This window comes from Macaca thibetana, chromosome 11, assembly GCF_024542745.1.
Source record: "Macaca thibetana thibetana isolate TM-01 chromosome 11, ASM2454274v1, whole genome shotgun sequence".
NCBI classification, from domain to species: domain Eukaryota; kingdom Metazoa; phylum Chordata; class Mammalia; order Primates; family Cercopithecidae; genus Macaca; species Macaca thibetana.
This window is the reverse complement of record NC_065588.1, coordinates 66,221,568-66,230,741: the sequence shown is the minus strand read 5'-3', so window position 1 is coordinate 66,230,741 and position 9,174 is coordinate 66,221,568. Positions and strand designations below refer to the sequence as shown.

The 9,174-nt window shown below is 36.8% G+C and overlaps 1 pseudogene; it reads right to left on the bottom strand.

The window, feature by feature from the left end:
- Positions 1–8,519: 8,519 nt before the first annotated feature.
- Positions 8,520–8,656, bottom strand: LOC126931947 (uncharacterized; annotated as a pseudogene).
- Between the last annotated feature and the right edge of the window lie 518 nt (positions 8,657–9,174).

The following is a 9,174-nucleotide window of genomic DNA, read 5'->3' as shown; positions in this document are numbered from 1 at the left end:
TTCTGCGGAACAGATGACTATAGAGATTTATGGCCTACTGGTCATTACCAGTTTATGTCTAACCCAACAATCTTATCCTAACGTTTGTTTGTTAAATGTCCTATCAATAATCCAGCTGCTTAACTGCTCTTTCAACCTATCATAACATCTTACTGGTTCTCCCATAATTTTATATTTGCTTGAGAGTCATGGTTTTGCTTTTTGAAAATTATACTTTAACAAGAAGAGTCCATCCTCATTACTCAGATTTATTTTTTATTAATACCCATTGAAGTAGGATTGTTATTTCTATGTCACTTGCAATTTACCATGAATACTTATTCCTAATACTTGACTTATAATGCTATGTATACTTATGTATAATGCTATATATACTTATGACTTATAATGCTATATATACTTATGTTAGTTAAATCTTCACAGAGATTTTATTGTTTTAAACTGGTGCTTGTGCAAAATAATCCTCAAAAATTTTATAGGTGAAATACTCAAATTTGGTGGATGCAATTAACATTTTCAGTCAGGCCTGTACTGCCCAGAGTAGACAAACTAAGTAAGCAGTGGCCAATTTAGTGCTGCAACTGAGTGAAGTTGACATCATCACAGATCCTTCTGTATCTGTCTTTTGTCTCATTCTCTTTTTATCATTCTTCTTTGTCTCATTCTCTTTTTATCATCTGTATACACTTTGCAGGATATTTTGAGACAGGTTTTTTTAAAGAACAGTTGAGTTGGCCAGTATTTTATATCTGTTTGCATGCCTTTGTTTTTTGCCATTCACTAAGGTGAATGGATACCAAATTGCTAACAGTATCATATACCCTGGGGTTCTATGCCAGATAGTGTTCCACTGATTTAAAAGAATATGGACTGCCATTTGACAAACAATGCTTATTAATGGATTACTCCATTTCTTATGCTAGAAGTTAATGACAGATAGTTGAAATTGTTTTGAATTATGAGGAAACTTTTTGATATGAATAAAGACTGATAGCAAAACATTCACTTACTGATCACATCTCACATATCTACATTCCATTAATTATGCATAAGGTGATGCTCATTGACTGAAGGTAATGTGTGTTTATTATGCTAATGTCCTGTGAAAATAACACCTTTTAAAATTCCCACCTCAAAGTATCCTGCATAACAGTTGAAAGTGACAACTTGAGCTTTACCAGGGGGCTGTATCAACTCATCACTATTTTTTACTTTTGTAAAAAAAAAAACCCAAGGTAGTTGAAATGTAAATACTCTAATTTTGCCTAATTATTGTATAACATCGTGTGCCTTATATTAACTGCTATCTCTTGTATATAAACCATTAGTCATCTTTCTGCAATGGCAAGAGAGAGTGTGTGCAGAGAGGCGAGGGTGGGAGGGGGGGACGACAAAGTTGCCATGTTATTGAAAAACAGCTAACGTTCCCTTTGTGTTTTATGTTTACTTTCTGTAGGCAAGTCAAATCATTGACAGGGTCTTGAATTCTTACGTCCCTCCAAAAGTCTCAAGACCTCTCACTGTGTCCTAACAGTTTAACCTTTTCTAAAAGAATTATCTGGCTTTTATCAGACACTAACAGATGCTTGAAGTGATGTTTGGCTAGTCAGTTAACATTTTCCTTCCAGATTTCCTTGTCTTGAAAAGGTGGTTATTGAAGTAGGTGATTGGGAAAATTCCTTTTAACTAAGCATTTTTGAATCTTTCATTTAGGCCTTGGTCTAATAATATCCAAGGATTTATAGGCTTTAACTAATTTGTAAGTTTTCTCTTAAAATAATAACACTGTACATTAGTGTCTATAAATCACTCCCAGCAATAGGCTTGTCTCTTCATACCTAACAATGTGTGGTGCATAGTAGGTGCTCAGTGTATGTTTGTTGTGAATTAATATATCCATCTATAAATGTTCAAACCTTCCTAGCTTAGGTTTTTTTTTTTTTTTTTTTTTTCAAGTATTGGAACAACAGTAGATGAGAAAAGCATTTGGCCTTCACACACTTTCCTTCTGGACATCAGTCAATTATGTCCATTATAGTGTGTGAAAAGAAAACAAATACTGGGGCCCCCAAATCATTGAGCTAAAGGGGAAAGTCAACTTGGGAACTGCTTAGGGCAAACCTGCCTCCCATCCTATTCAACGTCACCTCTCTGCTCACTGAGATAAATGCATATCTGATTGCCTTCTTTGGAGAGGCTAATCAGAAAGCCAGAAGAATGCAACCATTTGTCTCTTATCTACCTATGACCTGGATGCCCCTTCCTCTGCTTTGAGTTGTCCCGCCTTTCCCGTCCTAACCAATGTTCATCTTACACATCTTACATCTTACATGATTGATATCTCATGTCTCCCTAAAATGTGTAAGATCAAACTGTTCTCTGACCACCTTGAGCACATGTCGTCAAGACCTCCTGAGGCTGTGTCGTGGGCATGAGTCCTCAACCTTGTCAAAATAAACTTTCTAAATTAACTGAGACCTGTCTCACATATTTGGGATTCACAAATGGAAGAGTAATCATTTCTTAAGTGATCTGCAAAAGGTAAAATGTGGAAAGAGCACTAGATTTGGACAGAGAACTGGTTTCTAGTCTGGCTTTGCAAGTCAGTTTAACAATTTTTTTATCTGCAAAGCAAGAATAATATCTCATAGTGTTGTGATATATTTGAGGTACTTCATCATCTGCGAGGTGCTTTACAAATGTGAGATTTCTTCATTCTTTGATTAACTTATGTTGGGACTCAGAAAGCAATACACCCAAAGACTGACACTTTGACATACTGAGAGACCTTAGAAGCTGCGTTGGAATCATGGTCTCTCTAACCTTGTCTTGTTCCCCCACAGCCCCACCTCTGCCTGTGCATGGAGAGATTCTCTATGAAATTTCCTTATCAGACCAAAAAAGCTTCTTTCCACAAAAAAAAAAAAAAAAAGCAATCGTCTTAAACGGACTCCTTAAGGATCTTATCAAATAACCAGGAAATATTAACACCCAGAGAGACTGAGAGTCTCCACGCCAGACAGACTTTTTTTTTTTTTTTTTTTTTTTTGGAGAAGTGGTCTTGCTATGTCGCCTAGTCTGGAGTGCAGTGACTATTCATAGGTACCATCATAGTACTCTATAGGCTCAAACTCCTGGGCTCACTGCCAGCACACCTGGCTGAAGACTTTTCATCTGTTCTTTGAAAGGAAGCTCCAAGAGATTATTTGAATAACTTTATTTGCATAATAAGACAAACTTTGTTTCTGTGCAGCTCCACCTCCTGCCTCTCAGGTCCATGTATCTCTCCTCTATGAAAAAGGGTAAATAACCTTCTGTCCTCTATTGGGTTATCGCATAATCATTTTCTTGTGAATCCCCCATGCCATGCATGTTAAAATAAAATTTTATATGCCTTTTCTCCTATTAATCTGCCTTTTGTCAGTTGATTTTCAGTGAACCTTCAGAGGGTAACGGAGAAATTTTCCCTTGGTCCCTACACTTACACAACTCTACATACAAAATTAAATCTTTTTTTTTTTTTTGAGATGGAGTCTCACTCTCCTGCCCAGGCTGGAGTGCAATGGCACAATCTCAGCTCATTGCAACCTCTGCCTCCTGGATTCAAGTGATTTCCTGCCTCAGCCTCCCAAGTAGCTGGGATTACAGGCACCTGCCACTATGCCCGGCTAATTTTTGTATTTTTAGTAGAGAGGGGGTTTCACTATGTTGGCCAGGCTGGTCTCGAACTCCTGGCCTCGTGATCCACCAGCCTCAGCCTCCCAAAGTGCTGGGATTATAGGCGTGAGCCCCCGTGCCTGGCCTTTAAATTAAATCTATTAATTCTTTTTTTTTTTTTTTTTTTTTTTTTTTGAGACAGAGTCTCATTTTGTCACCCTGGCTGCAGTGCAGTAACACAAACACAACTCACTGCAACCTTGACCTCCTGGGCTCAAGCAGTCCTTCCACCTCAGCCTCCCAAGTAGCTGGGACTACAGGTGCATGCCACAACGCCCAGCTAATTTTTAATTTTTTTTTCTAAAGACGGGATTTTGTCATGTTGCCCAGGCTAATATCTATTAATTCTTTTCCCCTAGGATTGAAGGAGAAAACTGGAAAGATTGATGGACTTATGCTAACACAACCAAGCCTAAAAACCAGAGCAGTCATGACAAGGTTGAAGTTCATTCATCAGAAGTGAATGAGATGGAAGTATTCACCTCTATAATTATTTTCCTCACCTTAATAATGATGACTGACCAATTAGGCTGGTCATTGACATTCATTATAAAGATGGCCATAACAGATGTTATCAGCTCCACTAGAAGTAATTTAAAGAAAAAACAATATAGGACTGGAAGTTAGGATGCCTAAGTTTAGTCTCCTGCCAAAGAGAAGGCATGTGATTTAAGGTTAATCACTCGGCCTTTCTGAGCCCATTTCCACTTCTGTGAAATTATGGTTTGGAGTAAATGACTTTCATGTTTCTTATTTGGTGTCATTGTGATTCCTTTTCCAGCCATGCCTCACAGTGATGGAGCTGAGGCAGGTATTTCCTTTGATTACATTTTTTTATTACATTTTTATATCTCAAATTTATCTGGAACACCGTTTTAAACTGTTTCTTATTTTATGCCTACTGATCATTGCATTTTAGGTTAGCCAGAATACCAGTACTGGCTTTTATGATTTGATGTTTGAAAGGATGCTTCCAAAGGAAATTTAAAGAAACTGATAATTAAATTTATCAGTTCAGGGAATAAATTAGGCAGGTTCTTTTAACAACAAAAATGATGTTCTCAACACAGTCTAAATTAATAATAAGCCAAAATGTTCATATTCTAAGATTATGCGTATCTAAACCATAGAATGAGACTGCTGATTTAATTAAACCAGATCAAATAAGAATGTTTTTCTTCAATAACACATCATCACTCAAGCTTAAAAATATTTTGAAAGTGAGATAACACCACATTCTAACCTCATCTTTACAGAGAAGAATTTTGCTTAGGGGAACAAAACAAATATGCTACATCTTGACTTTAAAACTGATAAGGCGAGTGAACTGTCTTCTAAAGAAACTGAAGAAAGTGCTCTCCCTTGAAATGTTTAAATGTTAACCTGGTGAGGCTATTTATAAATCAGTCTTAAGGAACTAAATTGAATCAGAGCCTCCTTATAATGTCACATACCTTGTCACCATTTACTCATTTACCTGTCAACCTTCCTTGGCTGCCACAAAGGCCAAAGAAGCAACAAGTAAAAACTTAGAGAAATGCCTTGAGACCAGAAGATTTTCTGGAGGTAGGATCAAGCAGGTTGGGGGCTGAATACTGGGTCTCTGCAGCTGGCTACCTGCAGCAGCTATGCTAGTGTCTACTGTATTGAGTACGTTGCTACTGGTATGAAATCAAGGTATGGTTAGCAAGAAACAGGAGGAAATGGCTTCTGGTTAGGCAACAAACACTGTCTTTCATACATATTATCCAACATACCCACAACTGATTGATTTCCTCTGAATGAGTACCTGTTCAATCATGATTTCTAACCTTTACTCCTTTTCTTATAAGCTACAGAACCCCTGAAGAAAAAGCAATCTATGCAAAATAGAAAACAAAACAAAACAAAAAACTAACAACTTCTTTCACTTGAGCATTCTAATATGGGAGACCAGAATATGCCACCCCAAAATATAAAGGATTGTTGAGCTGAAGACAATTAAGAGGATACAGGAAAGCTCTCTGCCCTCCTTCTATAAGCCTAAAAGCAAGACATAGATTTACAAAGACAAAAGAAAGATATTCGGCCTGTGGCTCACCCCGGTCCCTCCATCCTTTCCCCAACCCTCTTCTACCAGGGAGAACAAAGGTTTAAACTTTGTCAACCACTGAAGACAATTTGTCATCCCAGAGAGGTACCAGTGGAATCTACATTTATCAGTTTTACTAACTAGAATTTATCAGTCAATTTTTTACTTTTCCACAAATTTTAGCACCTAAAAACTCAAAGTCCTTTTCCTTTGTCTTGTCATGTCTCTAAAAATTTACTTTCCTTTCTTGAAGATGCTATTTAAACTGGAAGTCAAAGCCACCTCTAGGAGAACTACTTATTTTCTGGATGTCTCCCATGTAAATATATAAAATATACATGTTAATAAACTTCTGTCTTTTCCTTGTTCATCTGTCTTTTGTAACAGGGATCTGTTCCAACTAAGAACCTATGGGAGTTATTATTGCCCTACAGGTAACTGCAATGGAATCATAAAACTCTGCAGAACAGTTTGTAAACCATTTTTCTAGTTGATCAGTTTCTCTGAAATTATGACAGCCAAAAAGAAAGATATAATTTAGGGCTAGTTTTGCAAGCACAGAATTGATCTATCAGCTTACTGTTCTATATCTGGTAGATTTTTTTAAAACTCACTTTCTGTTCATCTACACATCAGATTAACCAAACTCTTCGTTACCTCGGTAAACTTACCCATAAAGCCCACAATGCTGAAGACCAAGGCTGGGAGGTTATTCTCTAGTATATGTTACATGTCTGCTGTGCCAGTCTAGTTAGTGTTTACTAAGACTCAGTTGTGCTTCCCTAAGCTGTTGTACTTATAATAATGTACTTTGAATATTATATAAACAAAAGCATATGAAAATAAAAGTGTTATTGTTTTATGAAAATCTAGTAGACAAAAGTTAACCAGAACTAAATGTAAAAGCTAAAACTCTAAAATATGTAGATGAAAATGTAGGAGACAATCTTTGAGACCTTGGGATAAGCTAACATTTCTTAGATGGGACACAAAAAGCACAACTATACAAGAAAAAAAACCCCAATAAATTGGACTTCATCAATGTGAAAAACTTTTAATATTCAAAAGAAAATGAAAAGGCAAGACATGAACTGAGAGAAAATATCTGCAACATATATGCCTGATATAAGAAATATCCACAATAATAGAGAATAAGTAAAGAACTCATACACACAATAATAATGAGATAAACAACTCTATTTTTAAAAAATTAATCAAAAGCGTTGAACAAATTGGTAAATGGAGGATAGATGGTAAGACCTGGTTTCCCATTATTGGAGAGGAAAGTTACAAATCAGAAAGAAGAGAAGGCTAGAATGACCCCTGTGGTGCTGGATTACTGTTGGAGATATCAGTCTGTATTGGCTTAATATATATACAAATGGATAGATACAGAAATAATGAGAGATCTCTGCACGTCAGTGAGTTAGTATACATAATTACCTAGCTCTCTTTGCTAAGAGGTCTTAAAGGTAATGATGTTTCTGTAACACTAAGTAGTCCCAGTGCCCAAATCTTGGATTCTAAATCTTATTCTCCAAAGAACCAGGGCTCCTTGGAGAAATGGCTGATTCTAGTACTGGGACACAGAAATATAAGATGAGCTTGGAACATCTTGTAGTGCCAGAAAGTAGCGAAGTGCTCCTTCCTTAACCCCTCCAGAAAAGGGCAGGGTCCTGTATAAGGGACACAAGAGTCAAACTGAAGAAATACCTGATGTCTAAAGTTGGAACAATTTGATCAATAAAATAAATATAGTAAAGGCATATAACCCAAAGGATAAAATAAATAGTCATGTGTCTATACTGATATAAATCAATGACTGAATAAATAATGTAGGGAAAGAGACAAATCTTTATTACAGAATTCCAAACAATATATGTAGGTCCCCTTCCTCCAGGGGGTGTAGCTTAGTTCTTCCCCTGCCTCCTTTCTGAGTGTGGGCTTGACTTAGTGATTCACTCCAAGGAATAGAGTATGGAAAGAGAAAACAGTAACTTTACAATGGAAAAGCCTGTAAACACTACCTTAACCAAGTAATGAAGATTAACATCACGGGTAATGTCACATGAATATCATATGCCCCCTAATATAATGCAATGAAAAAGGCACTTCATCTCTGTGTTATTCATTTCAAAACTCCATAACCCCATCCCAACCAAAATAAAAACATCAGACAAACACAATTTGAGGGACATTATACAAAATACCTGACTAGCAGTCCTTAGAACTTTCAAGGTTATGAAAAACAACTAAAGCCTAAGAAACTGTCAGAAACCAGAGATGACTAAGGAGCCATGACAACTAAATGCAATGAAGTATCCTGGATGAGATTTTAGAACAAAAAAGGCAAATTAATGGAAAACCTGGTGACATTCAAATAATGTCTTGACCTTAGTTAATCATAATATACTTAGGTCTATTTCTTACAAATGTACTATCATAATGTAAGTGTATAACAGTAAGGGAAACTAAAACTGGGTGAAGGGTCTAAGGGTACTCTCTGCACCATCTTACAACTTTTGCACAACTATAAATTATCCCAAAGTAAACAGTTGATTTTTTCAAACTCATAACCAAAAATATAATTACTCATTTAATCAATATACCACCTTAAAGCCAAAAAGTGGCAAACACTGGAAAACACTGAAAAATATTTGACAAATAGAGTAAGATATAGAAGAGAACACTATTCAAGAAAAGTCAGCTTTGGAAGCCAAAATTAAAACAGAGCACTCAGACTTTGTTCCCTCCCTCTTACCTCATGCAAAGGGAGAGAAACGACTCCTCCTAGTATTCAATACTCTATATGGTAGGGTTTGTTCTCTAGTAGGAAACTATAGAAATAATCTCCAAAAGTATAGCCTTGATCCTAACCCTACAGCCCTTGCTGGGTCCCCAGGAAAAAAATATTGAACCGCTGGCAATTTTTTTTCAGGTCACGGGTCACTAGTTTTTGCAAATACAATCTATGAAGTATAGATTCTATTGTTCTTTCAAATGCAAATATTCCAAACACCATTTTAACTTATAAAATTTCCAGAAATTCTTCAAAATGATAATGGGCCTAATTATCACGTGGTTTCTCTTCTGACCCAATCACATGCTGTACTTGCTAGTCTGTGACTAGGGCAGAGAGAAATTCTCATCCCAGTTGCACCAGACAGAATTGTGTAGGAGTTTGGGTTTGCAGCTGCAATATGCTAAGGAAAAGTAGCAGGGGCCACTAGTCAGAGCTGTCTGGAGACCAGGTTTTGTATGACTTGTGTATTCTGCAATTCAAAACAACAGAGGCTGGGCACGGTGGCTCACACCTTTGAGCCCAGCACTTTGGGAGATGGAGGTGAGGAGGATTTGCTTGAGCCCGGGAGTTCAAGACCAGCCTG